This window comes from Theropithecus gelada, chromosome 5, assembly GCF_003255815.1.
Source record: "Theropithecus gelada isolate Dixy chromosome 5, Tgel_1.0, whole genome shotgun sequence".
In the NCBI taxonomy this organism is placed as follows: domain Eukaryota; kingdom Metazoa; phylum Chordata; class Mammalia; order Primates; family Cercopithecidae; genus Theropithecus; species Theropithecus gelada.
This window is the reverse complement of record NC_037672.1, coordinates 24,468,367-24,494,676: the sequence shown is the minus strand read 5'-3', so window position 1 is coordinate 24,494,676 and position 26,310 is coordinate 24,468,367. Positions and strand designations below refer to the sequence as shown.

The window sequence follows — 26,310 nt, the reverse complement described above, 5'->3', positions numbered from 1 at the left end:
TTGGAGCCATCTAACTATAGATATTACCTCTTCAAAAATAAATGTTGGCTGGGCCCAGTGGCTCACACCTGTAATCTCAGCACTTTGGGAAGCCGAGGCGGAATGATCGTTTGAATCAGGAGTTCAAGACCAGCCTGACCAATATGATGAAACCCCGTCTTTACTAAAAATACAAAAATTAGCTGGGCGTGGTGGCACACGCCTATAATCCCAGCTACTTGGGAGGCTGAGGCAGCAGAAGCTCTTGAAGCCAGGAGGTGGAGGTTGCAGTGAGCCAAGATCGAGCTACTGCACTCCAGCCTGGGTGACAGAGCAAGACTCTGTCTCAAAAATTTTTTTTAATAAAAAAAATAAAATGTTAGAATTAAAATTCAAAATTAAAAAGAGAAAAGACTTACGAATTATCTTCAGAACACTGGAGTGAATTAGCCATAAAATGCATTCTATTTCAGCAAAATCTTCATGGGTTCCCAGAATGGTCTTCCCTGGCTGCCAAGTGAGTCAGGCTCCCCAGCATTAGTTCACTCCTTGGACCCGCATTTTAGATTCCCCAGATATGCGACTTTCTGCTAATCTCGGATCGGCCCGGAGCAAGACCGGGCCTACAAAGTTTTTCTTTTGGGTTCCAAATGATCCAGTCTCAACAACAATCTTCACAGGACAGCTCCCAAGACTGCACTGATGAGGGGTAAGTGGCCTGGCCAGCCAGTCCTTAATCCTCTCTCGGTCTGTTGGAGGGGAAAAAAGGGATATCACAGCCAGAAGCTCACAATTGGGATTAACTATGAAATCTAAGGGGACACCAACCCCACAGTGGCTCTGAAAGAAGCTCACGTCCTCCCTCCTGGTTGGGTCACCCTGCTATGGAAGGAGCAGTGCTATTCAATAAAAGATTGTAATTAAAAAAAAAAAATGAGACACGGGAGGTAGTACGATGGCATGGGGAGTGCCCAGATGAATAATCCAGAGACCTAAGTATAGGTTCCAGCTCTGTCACCAGCAGCAGGCATTGGATCAGGCGTCCCATCGCTGAACCTCTGAATCTGTGAAGTGGAGAGTTGGGCTGATGTGCCCCAGCTTCCCCCCTGGCCTAATTTCCCAATTCGAGCTTGTCTTCTGACTCTCTCCTCCTTCCCTGGATTCAGGCTCAGACCTCAAGGGCTGCAGTCCCAGTTCATGGGCGGCTTGCAGGCACCACTCTCTGATGGCAGGGAACAGAATCTTTGGTCCTTTTGTGCATCTTCCCACAGAACATAGTCCCCAGTTCTGCACATGCTGCCTCCCCCAACCCACCCTCCTCTTTCAGCATCTCTTAGGTTGCCCTGACCAGCAATGTTCACTCCTGGCTCATGTCTTACTATGACAAGTGTCTTATTGTCTCTGCCCTGCTGAGTTGCTAGAGTCTCCAAAGACCCCAGATATGCAGGAGATGCAAGGCTAGGGCATCTCCCCTGAGATTGGTCTGGGATCTTGGGGCCAATGAGGGACTGTTTAGTAGACAGGGACTTACAAACCCCATAGACTGGGGTCATATCCTATGAGAGGTCCCCAACTCTGTCTCACAAAGTGCTCCCCTCTCCCAATCCACACTGGTAGAGTGTTCAGATTGTCTCCACCCTCCGGCCTCAACTGATTGGCCCACAAGTAGACATCTGACCTGAGTGGAACCAATGGGTCCCTGGCCTCAAACTTTGAAATCATGCTAAGAGATTTCAGTCCCATGGTGGCTGGGCCAGTCAAGAAATCCTAAGGCCTTGGCCAGGTGCGATGGCTCATGCCTATAATCCCAGCACTTTGGGAGGCCGAGGTGGGCAGATCACCTGAGATCAGCAGTTCAAGACCAGCTTGGCCAACATGGTGAAAACCCATCTCTACAAAAATACAAAAATTAGCCAGGCATGGTGGTGGGTGCTTATAATCCTAGCTACTCGGGAAACTGAGGCAGGAGAATCATTTGAACCAAGGGGCAGAGGTTGCAGTGAGCTGAGATTGCACCATTGCACTCCATCCTGCGTGACAGAGCCAGACTCCATCTCAAAAAAAAGAAAAGAAAAGAAAAGAAAAGAAATTCTAAGGCCTTTTCTACACTGGGAACGATAATAGGTTGCAGAGACAGCCTGTTTTCAGGAAAAGAAAAAGAGAAGCGTGAAGCAGAAATACAATAAGGGCTGAAATGGGACTTGGAGACAGTCCTGTGAGCATTCCTGTCCCTGGCAAGTCCCCGGTCAGGGCCTCAGGAGGTGCAGGTTTGTGTGTTTTTAACAGTCCAGTACCCATTACCTTCCAAAACAGGCCCCCATTTCCACTATGAGTGCTATGTCTCAATATTTATATTCCCCCCAAATTCATATGTTGAAATCCTTTTAAGATGATGGTATCAGGAGGTGAGTCCTTTGGAATTAGTTGCCTTATAAAAGAGGCTCACAGGAGCTCATTCACCCCTTCCACCATGTGAGGATACAGACAGAAGGTGCTTTCTACAAACCAGGAACTTGGCCCTAACCAGACACCAAATGTGCTGGCACCTTGATCTTGGACTTCCCAGCCTCCAGAACCATGAGAAATACATTTCTTCTGTTTGTGATCCACCCAGTCTACGGCATTTTGTAACAGCTGCCCAAATAAACTAAAACAGTGGGTCACCTTTTGAAGAAGGGTCATTCCGGGCCACTTTCACCATACTGCGGGGAGCCAAATTCTTCTGCCCACTGCCAGGGACTGCCACACACAGGCACGTGTTTTCAGCTGGCCTCTCCCAGGTCACAAATCCCACGCAAGTGACTGCAGTGGTGGCTACCTGCCCAGGCGGTCCTGGTAGGCCTCCTGCCCACCCCTCCAGGCTGCCTTGCCTCTGCCTCAGTTGCCATCAGCCTTCTGCCTTGTGTGCCCCCTTCTTTCTGTCTTTAAGTTCCCTTTTGTTTTAGCAAAACCAGAGTTGGTTTCTCTGATTTGCCACTGAGAGGTACTGACTGATATATGAAGTTATATCAGATGCCTGAGTTCCATGAGACAGTCCTGTATACATCCCCCGAAATAAGCTCTGTAATCCCAGCACTTTAGGAGGCCGAGGTGGGTGGATCATTTGAGGTCAGGAGTTCGAGACCAGCCTAGCCAACATGGCAAAACCCTGTTTCTACTAAAAATACAAAATTAACCAGGCAGTAGTGGCGTGTGCCTGTAATCCCAGGTACTCAGGAGACTGAGGTGGAAGAATTGCTTGAACCCGGAGGCAGAGGTTGCAGTGAGGCAAGATCATGCCACCACACTACAGTCTGGGCAACGAGTGAGATCCTGTCTCAAAACAACAACAGCAACAACAACAACAACAACAACAACAAAAACCAAAAACAAAAACAAAAAACAAAGAAAACAAACAAAAAAAGACACAAAACTCCTTAGAGGTTAGGGGTGGACTCTGGACAAGTTATTTTACCTCTCTGAACCTCTCTTTTCTTACCTGGAAAATGATGCTACTAATTCCTGCTGTGCAGAGTAATTGGACAAAACAGCAACAGCAATAATAAAGGTGATCAACAGCACATGACAGATTGTGCTTACTATGTTCTAGGAGCTGTTCCAGGAGTCTACATCTAGTAAGAAATTCATTCCACCCTCACAACAACAACCCTTTGAAGTAAGTAATTTTTGCCTCATTTTGAAGGTTGGAAAATTAAGGAACAAAGAGGCTAAGTAATCTCCCCAAAGCCACACAGCTAACACGTGCGGGGGTGCCTCATACATATTATGTTGTTCAGTAAATGGTGGTTATTGTTTGTGCTCGTCAAAAGATTTGACAAACTCAAAAAGTCAGTTTATGATGTAGGTTGCACCCTTTGTGTAAAGGAAAGGTTGAGCTGGGTGCGGTGACTCATGCCTGTAATCCCAGCCCTTTGGGAGGACGATGCCAGTGGATCATTTGAGGTCAGGAATTTGAGACCAGCCTGGACAACATGGAGAAACCCCGTCTCTACTAAAAATACAAAAATTAGCTGGGCATGGTGGTGGGCACCTGTAGTCCCAGCTACTCAGGAGGCTGAGGCAGGAGGATCCTTTGAGCTCAGGATTTCAAGGCTGCAGTGAGCTATGATCACACCATTGCACTGCAGCCTAGGTGACAGAGCAAGGCCCTGTCTCTAAAATAAAATAAAATAAAATAAAATAAAATAAAATAAAATAAAAACAACAGAAATTAAATAAATAAAAAAATTAAAAAGACAAACAGTGCATGTTTGCCCCACACCTGCCCAGTCACCAGTGCTTTCTGCTCTAGTGGATGGTGTCACCAATCCCCAAGCTTCCTGAACCAGCTGTCCAAGGGTTGCCTCTGCTTCTTCCCTCACCCCAAATCCAATCAATTAATCACCAAGCCCAGTCTATCCTGCCTGGATAATCCTCATCTCTCCAGTCCCTAGAGCAGACCACTGTCACCCAGCTGCTGATCTCATTTCCCACATCCCCCTCCAATCCAATCCCACATCACAGCCAAAATGATGCTTCTACAGCACAAATCTGGCCACTCTTCCTAATCTGCAGTGGCTCCCCCTTGACTCCAATATAAAGCCAAACTTCTTTTGACAGTTTATGAAACTCCCTGATCTAGCCCCTACCTATCCCTCCAGCCATCAACTTTGATATTTTCCCTCTGCCATTTAACAAAAATCTGTTGAGCTCCTAATGTGAGCCAAGCACTGGGAGAATAAGAAGGCAACATGATTCTGCTCTTATGAGGGCTACACTGGCCTGGGTGGTTCCTTTTTATCTTTGAGATATCAACTTAAATGTCAGTTCCTCAAGGCAATGCTCCTTCTTTCTTTGAGTCGCTTGGTGTGTGTCTCCAGAATGCCTTGCCCTTCTCTACCATAACTTATCCCACACTTGATTGCTGCTCAACCTCTCTCTTTGCTGCCAGAGCCATGGGGATGGGCACCGGCTCTCTTGCTCTTCTCTGTGTCCCTGGCACCCAGTGTGGTGCATAGTAGATATTCAAAAAGTAGTTGAGGCTGGGTGCAGTGGCTCATGCCTGTAATCTCAGCAATTTGGGAGGCTAAGGCAGGTGGATCATGCAAGCTCATGAGTTCGAGACCAGCCTGGACAATGTGGTGAAACCCCAGCTCTAAATATATATATATTAGATGGAGTGTGGTGAGGCATGCCTGTAGTCCTAGCTACTCAAGAGACTAAGGTGGGAGGATGGCTTGAGCCCAGGAAGCGGAAGCTACAGGGAGCTGAGATTGTGCCACCGCACTCCAGCCTAGGGGCTAGAGCCAGACTTTGTCTAAAAAAAAAAAAAAAAAAAACAACTAATTGATGATGCCAGGTGCAGTGGCTCACTCCTGTAATCCCAGCACTTTGGGAGGCCAAAGTGAGAGGACCACTTGAGGCCAGGAGTTCAATACCAGCCTTGGCAACATAGCAAGATTCCATATCTATTAATAAAATATTTAAAAAATTAACCAGATGTGGTGACACACAGCTGTAGTCCCAGCTGCTCAGGAGGCTGGGTGGGAGGATCGCTTGAGCCTAGGAGGTCGAGGCTGCAATGAGCCCTGACTCTACCACTGAACTCAAGCCTGGGTAACGGAACAAGACTCTGCCTCTGCAAATGAATAAATAAATATTTAAAAATACAAACAAAAAGTAATCAATGAAAGCCAGGCATGGTGGCACATGCCAACAGTCCAGCTATTCAGGAGGTTGAGGTAGGAGTTCAAATTCAGCCTAGGCAAACTAGCAAGACCCCATCTTTAATTTATATGGATATAAATATGTATATATGGCCAGGTGCGGTGGCTCATGCCTGTAATACCAGCACTTTAGGAGGCTGAGGTGAGAGGATCACCTGAGGTTGGGAGCTCGAGACCAGCCTAAGCAACATGGAGAAACCCCGTCTCTACTAAAAATACAAAATTAGCTGGGCGTGGTGGTGCATGGCTGCAATCCCAGCTACTCAGGAGACTGAGGCAGGAGAATTGCTTGAACCTGGGAGGCGGAGGTTGCAGTGAGCTGAGATTGCGCCATTGCACTCCAGCCTGGGTAACAAGAGCAAAATTCCGTCTCAAAAAAAGAAAAGTATATATCATATATATAATAAATAAATAATAGTTGATAAATGAATGTATAAATATATGAATGAATAGCACTATACTTACGAAATAATCATACTTCTGGTTTTCCCCCAAGACTGTATGCTTTATTTTTTAAACAGGAAAGGTCATGTGGTATTTATATTTTTCTCCCAGTAGCTGCCACATTGATACTCAGCGAGTCTTGGTTGGATGGATGGAGAAGTGTGTCCCAGTGTGGAAAAATGAGAGTTAGGAAGGATGGTCAGAGTAGAAAGGCAGTTCCTTTAAAGATCGAGGCAAGTGTGGGCGCCCCTGGAACTTGCAATCACTTGATCTACCTACTCTTCCGAGAGGCATGGAGTTCCTTGGTTCTCAGTGTTTGCTGAACATGAAGTCAGGTGGGGTGGTTGATGAAATACCAATTACAAGGCCTCTCCCTCAGAGATTCCAATTCAATGGGCAATGGGTCTGGGATGAGTGTTGGACACTGGATTTTTCTTTTTTTTTTTTTAGAGATGGGGTCTTACTCTGTTGCCCAACCTAGTCTCAGACTCCTGGACTCAAGCAATCCTTCCACCTCAGTCTCCAGAGTCACTGGGATTAGAGGGACAAGCCTCTGCACCTGGCTAGAAAATAGATTTTTTTTTTGTTTTTTTTTTTTTTTTTTAGACAGGGCCTCACTCTGATGCTCAGGCTAGTCTTGAATTCCTGGCTTCAAGCCATCCTCCTTCCTCTGCCTCCCAAAATTCTGGGATTACAGGCATGAGCCACTGCACCCAGCTGAGCTGAAAATGAAATTTTTATTTTATTTTATTTTATTTTTTGAGGCAGAGTCTCACTCTGTCACCCAGGTTGGAGTGCAATGACGCAATCTCAGCTCACTGCAACCTCTGCCTCCCAGGTTCAAGTGATTCCCCTGCCTCAGCCTCCTGAGTAGCTGGGACTACAGGCGCATGCCTGGCTAATTTTGTTTTTTCTTTAGTAGAGATGGGGTTTCACATGTTGGTCAGGCTGGTCTTGAACTCCTGACCTCAAGTGATCCACCCACCTCAGCCTCCCAAAGCATGGGCGTTGCAGGCGTAAGACACCGTGCCCAGACTGAAATATTACTTGTAGAGATGGGGGTCTCCGGCTGGGTGCAGTGGCGGGCGCCTGTAATTCCAGCTACTTGAGAGGCTGAGGCAGGACAGTTGCTTGAATCCAAGAGGCGGAGGTTGCGGTGAGCCAAGATTGCACCATTGCACCCCGCCTGGGCAACAAGAGCGAAACTCGTCTCAAAAACAAACAAACAAACACCACACACACACACAAAAGAGAGATGAGAGTCTCACTATGTTACCCAGGCTGGTCTTGAACTCCTGGGCTCAACCAATCCTTCTGCCTCAGTGACCCAAAGTGCTGGGATTATAGGTGTGAGCCGCCACACCCGGCCAAGTCTCTTAATTTTAAGGGGCATTTTATCATTGTGCATATTTGTGTTAAAGAATGTTTCAGTTGGATACTAGCTTGCCTTTAACACTTTCCTAATACTTGCTAAGTTGCCTTTATAAGCAGTAGAAAGGAAGCCACAGACTCAGAACCCTCTTGAAGAAGAAATACCTGCATAGAAGTGAATAACATTGCTATTTTATTTTTTCCATTATTTGCACTTTCAGGGTTACTTCTATCTAAATACAAAGTGATAATAATTTTCCTTTTGTCACAGTAATCGCATGTTTTCATTTCAAATAATTTTTTAGGCAAAAAGCAAGTGATTAGGCTTTAAGAATGAATATTCAATAAATAATAGTAATGTGATTTGTGTATATTGCAAAATCATGATGATGGTATGAAAATGATAGAAAATTGGAAAATACTGAATGAGGTGATTTCTGTGCTCCCCTACTAAACAATCAGAGAAATTGCTAGCTTTATCATTTTTATTCATGTATTCACTTACTCATTCCGCTGACACTGATTAAGCCCACCCTAGCTTCCAGACGTTATATTAAGCATTTTCCCACAAAATATCTACTTCATTGCAAAAATAGATGAGAAATATACACAGAACCATCTTTGTCTCACTCATTGCTGTATTCCAGCACCTAGCACACTGTGAAGGCCCTCAAAACTTTGCCTTTGCATTATAGGGGCATTTTTGAGTCGAGATTCAACTTTTTTTTTTTTTTTTTTTTTTTTTTTGAGACAGGGTCTTGCTTTGTTGCCTTGCTGGAGTACAATGGCATAATCATAGCTCACTGCGGCCTTGACCTCCTGGCCTCACGAAATTCTCCCTCCTTAGCTCCCCCACCAACCCCCACCCTCCACCAAACAGATGAGACTATAGGGGCATACCACCATGCCTGGCTAATTTTTTTTCTTTTTTTTTTTTTTTTTCGAGACAGGGTCTCATTCTGTCATCCAGCCTGGATTGCAGTTGTGTGATCACTGCTCACTGCAGCAGCACTGAACTCCTGACCTCAAGCAATCTTCCCGCCTTGGCCTCCCAAAGTGCTGGGATTACAGACATGAGACACCACGCCCCAGTCAGGCCAGCGGTTTCACCATGTCGGCCAGGCTGGTCTCAAACTCCTGACCTCAAGTGATCCTCCCACCTCGGCCTCCCAAAGTGCTGGTATTAGAGGCATAAGACACTGTGCTCGGCCCACTTAGGCAAATTATAACCCCTTAGGCTCCCAATCCCATCTCGCCTCTACTTTAAAGCCTAATGTGACCTTCTCAGTGGAGAGAGACCCCTTCTTCCTCAGAACTCCTGCTCATTTAGAGTTTGTATACATAACATGGAGACTCAACAGAAAGAATGATACAATTGCCTCTTCTATTATTACCTCCAAATGGTTTATCTAATTTCCTTGTGTAGACTATGAGCTCCTTGTTGAGAGAATCGCTTCCATTTTATGTGCTCTGTCACAGGGCTCCAAAAAAGTCCCCCTTGTTCTAGAGATAACCAAAACCAGTTTCTGTTGCTTGCAATCAAACTACTCCCTAACTTATCCACCATGAACAAGGGGTGGGAAAAAAATTTTGAATTAAGTTAAATAAATGCTACTAAGGACAACTTAATCGTCACACATGTTGCTTAAGAGATTCCCTTACATCTCAGGCAGGGCCTATTTACTTGTATTTTAAATTCATTCTTCACAAGCTCAGTTATGCAGTTTTTATCAAAGTTATAAATGAATATTAGGAAAACAGCTGCGGCAGGTGCTTCCATGAGAGAAAGAGCTGATAGCCCAGCCAAAACGAAGAGAGAAAAGCCACACATGGCAGAGACGGCCAAAAATTCAACAATCACAGTGATTTGGGTAGAGGTTAAAAAAAAAAAAAATTCATGAGCTCAATAGGACTGGATGGTAGCCCAGTATAATAGGCAGTGTTCCTGATGGTGCCCTGAGTCATTCAGTAGGTTTAATTTTCTGGTATCTTCTATCTGCAGATAGCATGGAACGGAATAATTCATTTTAGAAAATTTCTAACCCAAATGTCTACTTAAGAAAAAAAAAAAGGTGTGGGACTCTGTAGAAGGTTCACACTTGAAGAAATTAATACATTCATGGATCTCTTCATTCAACACATATTTATTGAGCACCTACCCTGGACCAGGCACTGTCCTAGCTCGAGGATAGATGGATGATCAAGACAGATGAAGTAGATGCAGTGGGACACACCTATAGTCCCAGCTACACGGGAGGCTGAGGCAGGAGGATTGTTTGAGCTTGAGAGTTTGAGACCAGCCTGGGCAACATAGTAAGACCCTGTCTCTAAAAAAGAGACAAATTAGATTCCTGACGTTTATTTTATTATTTATTTATTTATTTGAGACAGTCTTGCTCTGTCACCCAGGCTGGAGTATAATGGCACCATCTCAGCTCTCTGCAACCTCCACCTCCTGGGTTCAAGCAATTCTCCCGCCTCAGCTTCCCGAGTAGCTGGGATTAGAGGCACCCGCCATCATGCCCAGTTTATTTTTGTATTTTTGTAGAGACAGGGTTTCACCATGTTGGCCAGGCTGGTCTTGAACTCCTGACCTCAGGCGATCTGCTTGCCTCAGTCCCAAAGAGCTGAGATTACAGGTGTGAGCCACCTCGCCCAATCTGCAGTTTATTTTAGATGGGGAAAAGACCATAATCAAAGAAACACTTAAATAAACAGGATTCTTTTATTTATTTTTTGCAAGTGGTTTTATTTACATAATGCCTTTTAAAAGGTCACTAAAGTTAACTGGACAATAAACTAGGCGGACATCGCTTTACAAAAAAAAAAAAAAAAGGAAGGAAAGCTCAAAATGTCACTTATAGAGAACCCACAGTTCAGTTTTATTCACAACAAAGAGAAAAGAGACTTTCGAACATACTAGAGGAAACTCAGCCGTAAGTTTGGAATCTGCACTCAAACTACACGTACAGTGAGGACGATATTCTGCTGATACAATTGATAGGCTGCTGTGCTTGTCTACTGTTTGTCTGATATTGACAATAAACAGGGCAGTGCAACCAGTGTTTGAAACAATCCTTACAGTGTGACAGTGCCAGGCACAACATTTCACGTCTCTTCACACCACTGGTTCTCTTTGGGTACCTGGGCTTCCTCCTGCTCAGTAGAGTCAGTTTTGGTATCGACGGAAGACTGTTCGTGCGAATCTCCTCAGGAGCTTTCCCCTTGATCAAATAGGCAACAGTCTTGCATGGAACATCAAACAGACCTTTGATGTCTAAGTAGTTTACAGCCAAAATGACTTCAAAAAGTGTCCCTGGGTCAACTTTCAGGAATTCTTGGTCCCAAACAGGGAGAGCATCTGTTCGCTCTTCTTAGTTCTCATCAGCCTCTGGAGGAGCAGGAGGGTCATCCTTTTGGTTGGTGAACCACTGAATTGCCTTTTTAAAAAAAAAAAAAATTGTTATTATTATTTATTTATTTTTGAGATGGAGTCTTGCTCTGTGGCCCAGGCTGGAACGCAATGGCATGATCTCAGCTCACTGCAACCTCCAGCTCCTGGGTTCAAGTGATCCTCCTGCCTCAGCCTCCTGAGTAGCTGGGACTACAGGCATGCTGCCACCATACCTGGCTAACTTTTGTATTTTCAGTAGAGACGGAGTTTCACCATCTTGGCCACGCTGGTCTCGAACTCCTGATCTCATGTGATCCGCCGGCCTCACCCTCCCAAAGTGCTGGGATTACAAGCATGAGCCACCGTGCCTAGCCTGAACAACCTTTTTAATATTGCTACATTAACATTTGGCAGAGGAACTGGGTCATTATCTCCTTCATCATTCATTCCCAAATCTTCCAACATGATCTTGAGAGTCACAGATTGTTTGGCAATTTCCACATCAACTTCAAATATCTCTCCATCAGAACTCAGCAACTTAATTGAAGGTATTATGGGTGTTGGTTCTTAAGGAGACAGCCAGCCAGAGGCTAAGGAGAGCTTGACGGCCTCAGCGGAGAAACAGGAAAGGCAGAGGACGGGGCCTCTGCAGCGACACAGCATCTGCTCAACCAGGATCATTTTAAATAGCAATGTGTTATACTATATATGGAAATATATCAGAGTGATATTATAGTAGATAGCGCCTGGGTGGGTGGGGGGGAGATAAATTATATTGGGTGATCTGAGGAAGAACATTTAAAGTCATTCCTTTCTCCACTTTTTTATTTTTTGAAAATAATTTAGGACCGGGCGCTGTGGGAGGGATGACCTGGGAGGAATGACCTTCCCAGCACTTTGGAAGGCCAAGATGGGCAGATCGCTTGAGCTCAGGAGTTTGAGACCAGCCTGGGCAAAATAGTGAGACACCATCTCTACCAAAAACATAAGAAATTAGCCGGGTGTGGTGGCGCATGCCTGTAATTCCAGCTACTCGGGAGGTTAAGGTGGGAGAATCACTAGAACCAGGGAGGCAGAGGTTGCAGTGAGCCGAGACTGTGCCATTGCACTCCAGCCTGGGTGACACAGCGAGACTCTGTCTCAAACAAACAAACAAACAAACAAAAAACCTATTTTTAATTATTATGCATACATTACGTTGTACATAGTTATGGGAACTTCCTGCGTTTATACCCTCCTAAATCCCAGAGGTACCTGTTTTCAGCTGGAAGACTCTTTGCCTCAGAGAGCTATTGACAGCTTCCCTGAGCTGGAGAGAAGGAAACAAAATAACCACATCCTTTTGTCAAAGAGATATTTGAGTAAAGTTAAGAGTCCTGGCTTGTAGAAGGAAGTTTTTTTGCAGTACCTAGATCAACACATCCTGTAGCCAATCTGAAAGGCTGTCCAAGCAGGACCCGGAACATAAGTCAGCAATGGGTTAAGGGCTCTCAGTGGAGAAGGCGGTTTGATTCCCCTGGTTTAGCCATCAGGGGCTCGGCCCCCACACGCAAGAGTTGATAACCAAACAATGACTGTCACTAATTCACGGAAGGTTTGAAGCTGTTTTAGCCCCAACGTGCTCTGTGCTTAGTCATCCAGAAGTTACCTAGGGTGGAGGCGTTTCATGGTCTGACACTTTGACACGGAGCCATGTGACGAGCAGTCTCTCAATGATTCCTCCAAGGCCAGCAACTGTCCCACCCTGGCTGCCAAGTACAATCTATGACCCCCATGCATGCCCTCCAACTGCTGACTCTCTCAGCAAACTTACTTCTTTGTCCGTCAGAATATCTGGCATTTTCCCCTAAAGGCTGGTTATAAAACTTCCACCTGCTTCCAGCAAAAATACTCAAGCAGATTCCAATTTTGCTTCACATGCCACAGGAATGTGAATAATCCCATTTAGGAAGATGCTTGATTAAGTTTTGAGAACCCGAATCAAGTTGGTCATTCTTCAACCCCTAGAGCAGGGCTGTCAAGAGAAAAAACACTTCTACATCAACTATTGCCCAGACAGGAGTCTCATTAGGCTGGTTCCAAACACAAGGAGTTCCTGTAAAAAGCAGTAATGCGATTTCCACATGCGAAGTCCCTTAGACCAGTGCAGACTCTTTGGCCCCAGTGAACGTGTGCTCCGGGAGACAGCTGGCCTCTGGCAAAAACCAATGTCCCCAATGCAGAGAGAAGAGAGGGTCTGTATCATCAGGGCTGTTATGTCATTCATCCTTCCAGCTGCCCAGCCTTTTAGGTGGAAAGACTCATAAACCAAATTCACTGAGCCATTACCTATATGAAAATTGTGTTATCGGCTGAGTGCAGTAGCTCATGCCTGTAATCCCAACACTTTGGGAGGCTGAGACAGGCGGATCATTTGAGGCCAGGACTTCAAGACCAGTCTGGGCAACATAAGGAGACTCTGTTTCAATATTTTAAAATTCTAAAGAAAAATAAAAATACATTATCACATTATTTAACAGGTTGGTAGCAAAGTCTCCCTCTGATCTGCCCCTGCCAACTGCTGTGGTAACTCCCTCCTGCAGGAAGCTATGAAAGAAGAAGGCTGGGCCATGCACGGTGGCTCAAGCATGTAATCCTAGCACTTTGGGAGACCAAGGTGGGTGGATCACCTGAGGTCAGGAGTTTGAGACCAGTCTGGCCGACATGGTAAAACCTTGTCTACTGAAAATACAAAAATTAGCTGGGCGTGGTGGCAGGCGCCTATAGTCCCAGCTGCTCGGGAGGCTGAGGCAGGAGAATTGGTTGAACCTGGGAGGCGGAGGTTATGGTGAGCCGAGATCACGCCACTGTACTCCAGCCTGGGCAACAAGAACAAAACTCTGTCTCAAAAAAAAAAAAACAAAAAAAACAACAACAAAAAAAAACAAAATTAACCGAGCGTAGTGGCAGGCACCTGTAATCCCAGCTACTCGGGAGGCTGAGGCAGGAGAATTGCTTGAACCCGGGAGGCAGAGGTTGCAGGGAGCTGAGATTGCGCCACTGCACTCCAGCCTGGGTGACAGAGAACAACACTATCTCAAAAATAAAACAAAATTAAATTAAATTAAAATTTTAAAATGAAAGAAAGGAGAAGCCTGGCAGCTCTGAGAACAGGTACCTCTGTCCTTGTAGTTCCCTGCGTCTGTCTCCCAAACCTGAGCTAAGACAAGCACATGGCTTCAAGGTGGCAGAGTCCTCATCACAGTTGGGAAGAGAAGAAAAGCCCTTGCTTTAAGACCTGCACTGGGTACCTTGAAAACTGGTGTGTTTCAACAGACAAGAATTCCCTTGCTAAATTCTTTTTTGTTGTTGTTTTTGTTGCTGTTTTTGAGACAGAGTCTCGCTCCATCGCCCAGGTTGGAGTGCAGTGGTGCGATCTCGGCCCACTGCAACCTCTGCCTCCTGGGTTCCAGCAATTCTCCTGCCTCAGCCTCCTGAGTAGCTGGGATTGCAGGCGTGAGCCACTGCACTCGGTCCCCCCGTGCTAAATTCTATCAAAGGAATATTTCCCCCACAGGGGTACCCGGTATGATCTCGCATATATGAATACCTAAATAGTTTCCCTCCATTACTGCCGAGGTGGAACTAAGGGGCCTATAAAGTGTGAAATGAGAAATGGTTGCTGTGTGGTTTAATGCTAATTACCACTCAGGTGATGTGGCTAAGGCTTCCACATTCTTACAGCTCCTGAAATCAGAATCTGGTTAGCGGCTATTTTAAGACTGCATTATAAAACTTGCCTCCAAATGCTTTCTAAATAAGGAGACTATTATGGGCTGCCACCCATCTTTCCCTCCTGTTAATCATTTCAAGGATTTATGTTGTATACACAGGGTGACTACTAACCAATTAAAACATTAAGGACATTTTTTAATTTGAATGATTTAGTTGAACTTTAGAAGAATCCTCCTTCCCCACCATCCCTATACATCTTTTAATTTAAGTACCTGAATTCTATCACAGTCTATTAAAAGTATAAATAAATAAGTTCTAAGTCTACTGATAAAAGCTAGGGAAATGGTTTTTATTTTTAAATAACATATTTGTGTTAGAATGATTGGCTTAATTACAGAACTAAAAACAATTGTGAACCCTAGACTTTCTCTTCCCGAGTTGTGCTGTTTTAATTGCTTCAGTGGTAGGATAGCCAATCCACTCATTTTGTTCTATTTTCCAGGTTTCCAACCTGCCATATTTATACTAAAAATCATCGGTGATTCTGCAAGACAAAAAAACATTTAGTGACATGTAGTTCTCCCAATATCTTTACTGAGTTACAAAATTACTAATAACATGCATAGTCTTTTCCTCCAAGCTAACTTTCTTCTTGTGTCCATATATCTGCCCAAAGTCAGAATCCAATTAGTCATCTTAGAATATTGTTTCGACTTTGTAAAAAAAAAAAAAAAAGAGCATTGTTTCAACTCTAATACCCACTCAACCTGCACCCAGTCCAATCAATCAACAGCCCAAGTTGATCCCATCTCTGAATTAACTCTTTTTTTGTTTGTTTGTTTAACAGAGATGAGGTCTCACTATGTGGCCCAGGCCGGTCTCAAACTCCTAAGCCCAAGGAATCCTCCCGCCTCAGCCTCCCTAAGTGTTGAAATTACAGCACCTAGGCAGCCACTGCACCCAGCCTGAATTAACTCTTTAACCCTTTTTTTTTTCTTTCCTGAGAGAGTCTCACTCTGCTGCCCAAGCTGAAGTGCAGTGGCACAATCTCCATTCACTGCAACCTCAGCCTCCAGGGTTCAAGCAATTCTCCTTCCTCAGCCTCCTGAGTAGCTGGGACCACAAGCCCGTGCCACCAACATCTGGCTATGTTTTGTATCTTTGATAGAGACAGGGTTTCACCGTATTAGACAAGCTGGTCTCAAACTCCTGACCTCAAGTGATCTTCCCTCCTTGGCCTCCCAAAGTGCTAGGACTACAGGCGTGAGCCCCCACACCCAGCCCTGAATTAACTATTGAATCCACACCCCCTCCCCAGGCCTGATACCACTGTTGTAGCTCAGGACCTGGCTGTGCCTCACCAGAATAGTGAGTGTAATAACCCAATGGGTTCACCTTGGCCACTGCCTAGACAGAGCCAATTTATCAAGACAGGAAGAATTGCAAGAGAGAAAACAGTAAAGAGTAATTCACGCAGAGTTAGCTGTGCAGGAGACTGGAGTCTCATTATTACTCAAATCAGTCTCCCTGAGCATACGGGAATCAGAGTTTTTAAGGATAATTTGGTGGGTGGGGGGACAGCCAGTGAGTCAGGAGTGTTGATTGGTTGGGTCAGACGTGAACTCACCTGGGTGAGTTCCACAAGAACACAGATGGATGGGGGCCACAGGATCAGATGAGCCAATTTATCGATCTGGGTGGTGCCAGCTGATCCATCAAGGGCAGGGTCTGCAAAATATCTCAAGCACTGACCTCAGGCTTTACAAAGTGATGCTATCTCAAGGAACAGTCAGAATCTTGTAGCCTCCAACTGCATGACTCCTAAACCATAATTCTCATCTTTTGACTAATTTGTTAGTCTATAAAGACACTCTCGTCCCCAGGCAAGAAAGGGGTTTGTTTTGGGGAAGGGCTGTTATCATCTTTGTTCTAAACTATAAACTATAAGCTAAGTGCCTCCCAAAATTATGTCTAGGAATGAACAAGGACAGCTTGGAGGTTTGGCTCGCTCTCAGCTCACTGCACCCTCTGCCTCCCAGGTTCAAGCAATTCTCCTCCCAAGTAGCTGGGATTAGTGGCATGGGCCACCACGCCCAGCTAATTTTTGTATTTTCAGTAGAGATGGGGTTTCGCCATGTTGGTCAGGCTGGTCTCGAACTCCTGATCTCGTGATCTGCCTGCCTCGGCCTCCCAAAGTGCCAAGATTACAGGCATAAGCCACCGTGCCCAGCCTGTTTTTGGGTCTTACTCTGTCACTTAGGTTGGAGTGCAGTGGCACGATCCCAGCTCACTGCAGCCTCGACCTCTTGGGCTCAAGCGATCATCCCGCCCCTCAGCCTCCTAAGTAGCCAAGACTACAGGCACGCACCACCATATCCAGCTAATTTTTGTATATTTTGTAGAGGCAGGGTTTCGCCATGTTGCCCAAGCTGGTCTTGAACTCCTGGCTCAAGTGGTCCACCCACCCTGGCCTGTCAGAATTCTAGGATTACAGGCGTGAGCTACCACCGCACTCAGCCACGTGATGTTCTAAACACAAATCAGAACCCTAGCTCCGTGTCCACCATATGCAAAGTCCATGGTCTTTGGAATGGCCCATTGAGGACATTTCTTGCCTCCCCCAGGCCAAGTTGGGACCCCTCTCTCAGACCTTCACGTATGTCCCGTGCACTGAGGATTCCACAGCATTTTAATTCTTTGCTTGCAAAATTATCTCCCTCAAGGCCAAGCACAGTGACTCACACCTGTAATCCCAGCACTTTGGGAGACCGAGGCAGGCAGATCTCTTGAGGCCAGGAGTTCGAGACCAGCCTGGGCAACAGGGTGAAACCCTGTGGCTACTAAAAAAAAATACAAAAATTAGCTGGGTGCGGTGGCACATGTTTGTAATCCCAGCTACTTGGGAGGTTGAAGTGGGAAGATCGCTTGAACCTGGGAGGTTGCAGTGAGCCAAGATCATACCACTGCACTCCAGCCTGGGTGACAGAGGTAGACCTCATCTCAAAAAACAAACACACAAACTATCTGCCTCACTAGACTATGAGCATGCTAAAGGAGGGAACTCTGTTTTTCCCAGCACTCCATACCGAGAAAATGGTTTAAAAACAAACAAACGAAAGATTGCTTGTAGATAAAAAGAAAAGGCCAGGCATGGTAGCTCACTCCTGTAATCCCAGCACTTTGGGAGGTTGAGGCAGGTAGATCACCTGAGGTTGGGAGTTGGAGACCAGCCTGACCAACATAAGGAGACCCTGTCTCTATAAAAGAAAGAAAGAATAGAAGATGGGCAATAGGAGCCCATTGAGCTTCACATACTGTGATAGTCCACAAATATGTCTTGTCAGCCTGCTCACCTAACTTCCCAGCATGAAAAAGGGGATTCCAGTAGAGTGACCATTGCCGCATCCAGTCTATTTGGGAAGAATCCCCTAGCAGCAGGCCAGCTTTGAGTATGTGTGACCTATACCATCATACAGGATCCCACACTTAAAAAGCCCTTACATTTAATTTAACGCTCTTCTGTTACTATCTTAAAATTCCTTTTTTTTTTTTTTTTTGAGATGCAGTCTCACTTTGTCGCCCAGGCTGGAGTGCAGTGGAGCAATCTCGGCTCACTGCAACCTCCGCCTCCTGGGTTCAAGCGATTCTCCTGCCTCAGCCTCCTGAGTAGCTGGGACTACAGATGTGTGCCACCACACCAGCTAATTTTTCATTTTTAGTAGAGATGGGATTTCACCATGTTGTCCAGGCTGGTCTCAAACTCCTGACCTCAAGTGATCTGCCCACCTCAGCCTCCCAAAGTGCTGGGATTACAGGCATGAGCCACCATGCCTGGCCTCAGCCATCATGCCTGGCTGAAATTCTTTGTGGGTTTTTGTTTGTTTGTTTGTTTGTTTGTTTGTTTGTTTGTTTTTGAGATGGAGTTTCACTCTTGTTGCCCAGGCTGGAGTGAAATGGTGTGATCTTGGCTCACCGCAACCTCTGCCTCCCAGGTTCAAGCGATTCTCCTGCCTCAGCCTCCTGAGTAGCTGGGATTACAGGCATGCGCCACCATGCCTGACAAATTTTGTATTTTTTTTTTTTTTTTCAGTAGAGATGGGGTTTCTCCATGTTGGTCAGGCTGGTCTCAAACTCCTGACCTCAGGTGATCCACCCACCTCAGCCTCCCAAAGTGCTGGGATTACAGGCATGAGCCACCGCGCCCGGCCTTAAATTCCTAATAAGTTATTAACAATGAGCTCACATTTTCTATCAGCACTGAGTTCTGCAAATTCTGTAACCGGTCCTGCCTAGTGGATATGGAAATCGTAAGGGCTGGGGACTCAGATCCTCCTGCTTCCTTCTCCCCGTCTCATCCTCTCATGCATATATTCACCAAGCAGTCATTATCTGCAGACTGAGTGAATACTTTTAGTGTTTCTATCTACTGCTATTTTTCAGCATTATGTCGCCATTTTTTTTTTTTTTTTTTTTTTGGAGACAGAGTCTCTATCTGTCACCCAGGCTGGAGTGCAGTGGTGTGATCTCAGCTCACTGCAGCATCCGCCTCTCGGGTTTAAGCAATTCTCCTGCCTCAGCCTCCAGAGTAGCAAGGACTGCAGGCTTCCGCCACCACGCCCGGCTAATTTTTGTATTTTTAGTAGAAATGGAGTTTCATCATGTTGGTCAGGATGGTCTCGATCTCTTGACCTTGTAATCTGCCCGCTTCAGCCTCCCAAAGTGCTGAGATTGCAGGCGTGAGCCACTGTGCCCGGCCATATGTTATCACTACTGAATTTAATAAAATACATATTTATTTGAAAGAGTTTCTTAATTTTATGTGACATTTTATCTATGAGTGTATCTTCTACCTAAGAAAGTCCTCGTTAGGTACCAGTCTGTCTCTAACAGTTTTCTAACACTTGCTAAGTTCCCTTTGTAACTTAGAGGAGGCTACAGGTTGAGAACCTTTCCCAGGCGGAAATATCTGATTAGAATTGAACAGCTCCTGGTGGTACTTTTCACCTCCTGGGAGCCAGGAGCCCAGGCACATCTAAGCACTGTCACTTAGATGCTAATACCCAGGAGATGAAGAGGTGATAAGAAGCTCTCCCGGGGAGATCACAGTTGCAGTATCCCTACTGGCCATCACCTGCAGGACTCCTCTCCACAGCTCCTTCTCAGCTCCCACCCATCTTCCCAACCTGCACCTTTGGGCAGCCACTGATTTCCAGAGCCCCCACAGACTTCCAGTAGATTCCATTTCCATTTGAGGAAGAGTGAGTGGGTTGCTGCTGTTTGTCACATGGGAGAACTTTCTAAAAAGTGATAAAAATCAAAACTGCTTTCGCTGCAGGTTCTTCTTCCTTTCACTTGTCCCCACCCCTCACATGGTAGTAAGAGATGAAGACAGCTGGGCTTCTGGGTCGGGTGGGAACTTGGGGAACTTTTATGTCTAGCTAAAGGATTGTAAATGCACCAATCAGCACTCTGTAAAATCTCACCAATGAGCACTCTGTGTCTAGCTAAAGGATTGTAAATGCACCAATCAGTACTCTGTAAAATGGACCAATCAGCAGGATGTGGGTGGGACCAAATAAGGGAATAAAAGCTGGCCACCCGAGCCAGCAGCAGCAACCCACTCGGGTCCCCTTCCATGAAGTGGAAGCTTTGTTCTTTTGCTCTTCTCAATAAATCTTGCTGCTGCTCACTCTTTGGGTCTGCACTACCTTTATGAGCTGTAACACTCGCCGCAAGGATCCGCAGCTTCATTCCTAAAGTCAGCAAGACCACAAACCCACCGGGAAGAACAAACGACTCTGGACACACCACCTTTAAGAGCTGTAACACTCACTGTGAAGGTCTGCAGCTTTACTCCTGAAGTCAGCGAGACCACGAACCCACCGGAAGGAATAAACTCCAGACACATCTGAACATCTGAAGGAACAAACTCCGGACATGCCATCTTTAAGAGTTGTAACACTCACCACGAAGGTCCACGGCTTCATTCTTGAAGTCAGCAAGACCAAGAACTCACCGGAATGAATAAATTCTGGACACAGTAGGTAGGAGTGCCTGGTGATAGATAACACAGTTGACTGCCTCCAGGGGCCGCAGCCAAGCTCTGCCCTAGCCCCTGGCCACATGGAGCACACGTTTGGCATTTGACTCCACAGGTAGTTGTTGTTAGTTCCCCACCCTCTCTCTCTATCTGATCCACCTAGGAGTAACACCTAAAGGTTACTTTGGCCTCACCAGGTGCACAGTCTGTCCCAAACCCTTTGTGTGTGTGTGTGTGTGTGTGTGTATACATATATGTGTGTGTGTGTGTGTGTGTGTGTATATATATATATATTTTTTTTTTTTTTTTTTTTGAGATGGAGTCTGCCTCTGTTGCCCAGGCTGGAGTGCAGTGGTGCTATCTTGGCTCCCAAGTAGCTAGGATTTCAGGCACGTACCACAATGCCCAGCTAATTTTTTGTGTTTTTAGAAGAGATGGGGTTTCACCATGCTGGTCAGGCTGGCCTTGAACTCCTGACCTTGTGATCCACCCACCTTAGCCTCCTAAAGTGCTGGGATTACAGGTGTGAGCCACTGTGCCCAGCTCAGAGCCAAGCTCTTTTACCACTAAACACTACTGCCTTTCCCGGACCATCTAGCTAGCTGTGGTCCACTGTGACCTCAGATATCTTTCTAGAACTAATGCATTCGTACCAATTCTGTGCCAGCATCCTACATGCATAAACATGCCATCTTATAATAGTGCCTACTGAATGGCATTGCTTTTCACTAAGAGTCGCTCCAACTGCCCACCCCAATCTATTACGAAGGCTGGTGGTAAGAGTTCAGAGTGGGGGCAAAGGTGGAAGTTCAGAGCTGGAGGACCGGGTGTGTAGAAGCTAAAAGAGATGAATGAGATGGCTTCTGTGAGAAGTACAGTGGATGGATCAACATTTCCTGCCTTCTCCTAGGGTGGGTCTTCCTCCATAGCAGAGGCTGGAAGGTTAAGAACCACAATTCCCAAGCTCTAGGATTCCAGATGCTGATGAGGTTCCATCAGCCAGCAGGAAGCAACAAGGATAAGACCCCCCTTCTTATCCTTATCCTGCTGCTTCCACTGTTTCTCGTGGCAAGGGTCATTCCTGTGGAATCTGGCTTTCCCACAGTGTCTTCCCAAACCAGCCAGTAACAAAAGAGTCAGTAATTTCCTTGCTGCCTGACCTCCCACTTCTTTTTTTCTTTTCTTTTCTTTCTTTTTCTTCCTTTCTTTTTTCTTTTTTTTTTTTTTTTGTTTGGTGGAGGGAGAGGGGATGGAGTCTCGCTCAGCCGTCCAGGTTGGAGTGCAGAGGCATGATCTCCGCCCCCCGGGTTCAAGCGATTATCCTGTCTCAGCCTCCTGAGTAGCTGGAATTACAGGTTCACATTACCACACCCGAATAATTTTTGTATTTTTAGTAGAGACGGGATTTCACCATGTTGGCCAGGATGGTCTCGATCTCTTGACCTCGTGATCCACCTGCCTCGGCTTCCCAAAGTGCTGGGATTACAGGCATGAGCCACCGTGCCTGGCCTTCTGGTTTTTTTTTTTTTTTTTTTTGAGACGGAGTCTCACTCTGCCCCCCAGGCTGGAGTACAGTAGCACGATCTCAGCTCACTGCAACCTCCACTGCCCGGGTTCAAGCAATTCTCATGCCCCAGCCTCCCAAGTACCTGGGACTATAAGCGTGTGCCACCATGCCTGGCTAATTTTTTTGTATTTTTAGTAAAGACAGGGTTTCACCATGTTGGCCAGGCTGGTCTTAAACGCCTGACCTCAGGTGATCTGCCCGCCTTGGCCTCCCAAAGTGATGGAATTATAGCCATGAACCAGCATTTCTGGCGTATCTTCCCCCTTCTAAAACTCAGAGGGGTACCTTCAGCCTCCTGATCAATTCTGTAATCAATATTAATTCTCCTTCAGCCTAAACTAGCTAGCCAGCTAGAGTAGATTATGTCTGTCACTGACTCCTGACCAATACAGCATTGAGATGAAAATCTGACCATGACTGGGGTGCAGAGGAAATTTCGTTGCCAAAGACTTCATTTAAACAAAAAGCATAGAGAATAGCATGACAAACATCTTTGTATCCACCACCAAGTTTCAAAAATAAAATTGAGGCTGAGCAAGGTGGCTCACATCTGAAATTCCAGCAATTTGGGAGGCCAAGGCAGGCGGATCACTTGAGGTCAGAAGTTCGAGACAGCCTGGCCAACATAGCAAAGCCCCTGACTCTACTAAAAATACAAAAATTAGACTGGCATGGTGGCACCACTTGTAATCCCAGCTACTTGAGAGGCTGAGGCACAAAATCATTTGAACCTGGGAGGCAGAGGTTGCAGTGAGCCGAGACTGGGTCACTGCACTCCAGCCTGCAATACAGAGTGAGACTCCGTCTCAAACAACAACAACAACAAAAAATGACCGGGTGCAATGGCTCACGCCTGTAATCCCAGCACTTTGGGAGGCCGAGGTGGACAAATCACCTAAGGTCAGGAGTTCAAGACCATCCTGGACAACATGGTGAAACCCTGTCCATACTAAAAATTCAAAAATTAGTCGGACATGGTGGTGGGTGCCTGTAATCCCAGCTACTGGGTAGGCTGAGGCAGGAGAATCACTTGAACCCAGGAGGCAGAGGTTGCAGTGAGCCGAGATCTCACCACTGCACTCCAGTCTGGGTGACAGAGCCAGACTCCATCTCAAAAAAAAAGAAGGAAATAAAATTGATGCCTCTGTTTCCTCTTTACCACTTAAAACCCTTACCTCTTATTTCAAGGACCTATCATCTTGAAGTGCCTGTGTATGTGTTTACATTTTTACCTCTTATGTAGCCTACATATCCCTGACTTTGTGTGCCTCCTTCTACAACTTGCTTTTTTTCCTCAACATTATGTTTTAGAGATTTACCAATACTGATATACGGTCAGCCCAGTTTATTCTTTTTTTTTTGAGACAGAATCTTGCTCTGTCACACAGCTGGCATGCGGTGCAGTGGTATGATCATAGCTCACTGCAGCCTCAACCTCCTTGGGCTCAGGCGGTTCTCCTGCATCAGCCTCCTGAGTAGCTGGGAGCCCAGGCATGCGACAACACGGTTGGCTTATTTTTTAATTTATTATAAAAACAGGGTCCTAGCCAGGCGCGGTGGCTCACACCTGTAATCCCAACACTTTGGGAGGCTGAAGTGGGTGGATCGCCTGAGGTCAGGAGTTCGAGACCAGCCTGGCCAATACAGTGAAACCCTGTATCTACTAAAAATACAAAAAAGTAGCTAAGCGTGGTGGTGAGCACCCATAATCCCAGCTACTAGGGAGGCTGAGGCAGGAGAATTGCTTGAACCCGGGAAGCAGAGGCTGAAGTGAGCTGAGATCACACCACTGCACTCCAGTCTGGGTGACAGAGCCAGACTCCATCACAAAAAAAAAGAAGGAAATAAAATTGATGCCTCTGTTTCCTCTTTACCACTTAAAACCCCCACCTCTTATTTCAAGGACCTATCATCTTGAAGTGCCTGTGTATGTGTTTACATTTTTACCTCTTATGTAGCCCACATATCACTCCATTGCACTCCATTGCAACAAGAGCAAAACTCTGTCTCAAAAAACAAACAAACAAACAACAACAACAACAACAACAAACAGGGTCTTACTATGATGCCCAGGATGGTCTTGAACTCCTAGGCTCAAGAGATCTTCACGTTTCAGCTTCCCAGAGTGCTAGGATTATAAGCATGAGCTACCAAACCCAGCCCTCAGTTTATCACCCAGGCTGGAAAGCAGTGACTCAATAACAACTGATTGCAGCACCTTCCTGGGCTCAAGCCGACCTCCCGAGTAGCTGGAACTATAGCCATGTCTGGCTAATTTTTTTTTTTTTTTTTGTAGAGGTGGAGTTCTGCCATTTTGCCCAGGTTAGTCTCAAACTCCCGGGCTCAAAGGATCTTCCCGCCTCGGCCTCCCAAAGTGCTGAGATTATAGCTGTGAGCACCATGCTCAGCCAGTTTATTCCTTTAAACAGTTGGATGGTATTCCATGCATGAACATATTATCTGCATGGCTACATCACAGTTTATTCTGCTATCGATGAGGGACGTAATTTAACTTTCTGAACTCTAACTGGGAATGGCATTTCAAATGTCTTCAGGACAGACAGATAAGAGAAATACATGAAATGCTTTGCAGAGCAACAATAATGACCAGTGCCCATGGTGATCAAGGCATCCACATTTCTGTCTTAAAACTGCACTGGCTGGGCACGCCTCATCCCTGGAGCATCAGTGTCCACGGTGGTGTCCCCAGTCTCTGTGCTTACGGTTGAGACTTCTTAAGACAAAGACCCATGACAAACGGTACCAGATCACTTTCAGGAAATGAAAATAAAGTGGGAGACTGGCTTCCCATCCCAACAGCATGCGCCTGAGTTCTGGGAAGATGCTGGTGATCTCACTGACCAATCATGGAGCTGTTCTAACACCTTTGCCAGGAATTCTGGATGAAACCGGTAGCTCAGTGCAAACAATTCAGGAGTTTCTCAATAACCAGGGCTGGAGATTAGTTACTTTGTCACTCAAAGCTACTGAATCATGGAAAGTGGAGATGCATTTGCTATGGTTCAGTTCCAGTCAGTGGAACTTCCCTGGGCACTGTGGGAAGAAGGAGAAAAGAATGGCTTTGCAGACAAACATGCATAAATCCCAGTTCTGCCTCTTTCTTTGTTTTGTTTTTGTTTTGTTTTGGTTTGGTTTTTGTTTGTTTGTTTGTTTTTGAGACGGAGTGTCGTTGTGTCGCCCAGGCTGAAGTGCAGTGGTGTGATCTCGGCTCTCTGCAACCTCCACCTCCTGGGTTCAAGCAATTCTCCTGCCTCACCTTCCCGAGCAGCTGGGATTACAGGCGTGCACCACCACGCCCGGCTAATTTTTGTATTTTTAGGAGAGACAGGGTTTCGCGGTGTTGGCCAGGCTGGTCTGGAACTCCTGAACTCAGGTGATTCACCCACCTCGGCCTCCCAAAGTGTTGGGATTACAGGCGTGAGCCACCCCAGTTCTGCCTCTTTCTAAGTGAATGACCTTGGACAAACAGTTTCCTCTCTCTGAGCTTTGGTTCCTTTATATCTAAATGGAAAATTAAAATAATAACTGGGCTGGCACGCTGGCTCATGCCTGTAGTCTCAGCACTTTTGGAGGCCAAGGTGGGTGGCTCACCTGAGGTCAGGAGTTCGAGACCAGCCTGACCAACATGGTAAAACTCCATCTCTACTAAAAATACAAAAAACAAAAAACAAAAAAAACTAGCCAGACATGGTGGTGGGCACCTGTAATCCCAGCAACTTGGGAGTCTGAGGCAGGAGAATCATTTGAACCTAGGAGGCAGAGATTGCAGTAAACTGAGATCACGCCATTGCACTCCAGCCTAGGCAACAAAAGTGAAACTCCATCTCAAAAATAAAAATAAGATAGTAAAATAAAATAATAACTGGACATGGGTGATCTGGTTTCCTTTCCTTTGGGTAACAGCATCCAGATTTGCTTCTGGGGAAACATGCCTCTGCCACTCGTAGTCCATACATTTTGGATGGTGGCGTCACTGCCCTTAACTTCAGAGGTGATATGGAACGCTGACCACCAGCAAGACTTACCATGTCCCTGGCCAAATCACTGGCTCACAGGCAGGCATATCATGCAGTCA

At 45.9% G+C, this 26,310-nt stretch overlaps 1 long non-coding RNA gene and 1 pseudogene across 1 annotated transcript; both read right to left on the bottom strand.

Moving 5' to 3' along the window:
• Window positions 1–10,607: 10,607 nt before the first annotated feature.
• On the bottom strand, window positions 10,608–12,733 carry LOC112624288 (annotated as a pseudogene).
• Window positions 12,734–14,932: 2,199 nt separating this feature from the next.
• LOC112625378 lies at window positions 14,933–25,275 on the bottom strand. Its single transcript, XR_003119576.1, has 2 exons — window positions 25,077–25,275; window positions 14,933–15,151 (listed from the first exon to the last, which is right to left on the bottom strand). It is a non-coding gene; the product is annotated as an uncharacterized LOC112625378 (long non-coding RNA).
• Window positions 25,276–26,310: the final 1,035 nt, after the last annotated feature.